The sequence below is a fragment of the Bidens hawaiensis genome, unplaced genomic scaffold (assembly GCF_021521415.1).
Source record: "Bidens hawaiensis isolate Kalapana, Puna unplaced genomic scaffold, B.hawaiensis_p1.1 tig00019082_1, whole genome shotgun sequence".
Classification (NCBI taxonomy): Eukaryota; Viridiplantae; Streptophyta; class Magnoliopsida; order Asterales; family Asteraceae; genus Bidens; species Bidens hawaiensis.
This window is the reverse complement of record NW_027492898.1, coordinates 48,794-50,641: the sequence shown is the minus strand read 5'-3', so window position 1 is coordinate 50,641 and position 1,848 is coordinate 48,794. Positions and strand designations below refer to the sequence as shown.

General features: G+C 37.3%; 1 non-coding gene across 1 annotated transcript; it reads right to left on the bottom strand.

Moving 5' to 3' along the window:
• Nucleotides 1-1,143: 1,143 nt before the first annotated feature.
• LOC143557686 (U2 spliceosomal RNA) lies at nt 1,144-1,340 on the bottom strand. Its single transcript, XR_013139614.1, has one exon. It is a non-coding gene; the product is annotated as a U2 spliceosomal RNA (small nuclear RNA).
• Nucleotides 1,341-1,848: the final 508 nt, after the last annotated feature.

Genomic DNA, 1,848 nt, shown 5'->3' with positions numbered 1-1,848 from the left:
ACACATATTGGGTTTTTTTGTCTGTGATTTCTTTGGTGACTCTTTTGTACGGTCATCTTTTGGGCCGTAAAGGAAAGCCCACTTCATTGGATTTCTTATTTTCCTAAGTGTATTGTTACTTTGTTAGTAATATTGGACTATTGGTATTAGTTCTTGGTTGTTTTTTTTCTTCTTGTAATAGCTTTTTAAGCCAGCCTTCCCTCTAGGCTCGGTTTGTATTTTGGTGATTTACATCACTAGGTTGATAGGAAGGGATAACGCAATACTAGGATCACAAAGATGGGTAATTTGGCATAAGCTGTATTGTTTTCTCGTTTTGCGTCTCCAGATCTTGTTTTAGAAGCACTTTTTGAGATCAGTGAGGGAATCCTCTATTCTTAGTTTTGTCATGTTTTACAATTTTCATATAATATTTTCAGAGCCAATTTACCCAAGACCAAGCATGTTTAACTGTTACGCTTTGTATGACACTGGCTATTTTCTAAAGGCGACGATGTATTAATTAAAACCAAAACAAACTAGCAAGATGCTAGAAACATTCAACATACAACAAAAACAAACCAAACAACAAAACAGCTATTGCATGTATGGCCTTGATATAGAATCGGTAGGGCCCAGCCCATGTAACATGAGTTTAGCATGCACTCTAGGGTATGCCGTATGCCCTTAATATTATGAGAGTGGTTATTAGTTAAAGATTGTGATGCACTCCATAAAAAAACAGTATGGAATTGTTTGATTTCTTTGGGTAACCCCGATGGTGACCTTTAGTGCCTTTGTACATGGTACTCAAATTTACTAAAGTTTTGGGTTGAATGTAGATATATTTTATTTTGATGCATTAAGACCCATAAGACTATTCTAATTAGACAAGCATGTGTTACTAAATTTGAACATAAATTAGTTTTTATTGATATTTTCCAATGCTTATTAATTAATATAAATAGATATAGAAAATGGATTGTATATTTCTTTTTACAGAAAGTAAAGTATGTAATGTTTATTTTACACTATACCGATGTATATATGAAAAGCATGATTAATGTTTATATTAGGAAATGACGTAACTCTTGGAGCAATATCCTTTCACACCATTAATTCACTAAAGTGTAATTATTTAGTCAAATTGTATCCATGTATAGAGAAGTAATTGTCTCCTCATTAGTAGTGCAACACCAAGACGACGCTTGAGGACCCCAACAACAAGCTACTGTGACAGACCTCCCCCCTTTAAATAATAAGGCTAATATCCAGTGGGACGATGGCCCACATATCAGATATTAAACTGATAAGAACAAATACTACACTTGATCTTAGCCACCTCATCAACATCAAGTTAACCTCCGCCAATTATCTCCCATGGGAGAAACAAATTACTTCGGTCCTCTCTTACCTCACACTTAACAGCCATGTAACCGGCGACACCCCATCTCCACCTGAAACCATCACTACCAATAACATACATGTGACCAATCCCGACTTTTTTGCTTGGCAAATAGCCGATCAAAAAGTCATACTCCTTATCAACTCTACCCTAACCGAAGAAGCCATGGCCGAAACTATTGGTCATACCACGTCCAAAGTCGTTTGGAAAGCCCTAGCTGATGCCTATAGCCACTCCTCTATTGAACGAATCCACAATATCCAAGACTCCCTTCCAACCCTTCGAAAAGGAACATCTTCGGTTTCGGAATTTGGTCGCAAATCCAAAGCTTTAGCCGACCAACTTACGGCTATAGGACATCCCATGAGTGACGAGGACAAACTCCATTCATTCCTTCGTGGACTAGGCGCTTCTTTTGAAAACTTTTCCACTTCTCAACAAACCATTCACCCGGCCCTTCATTT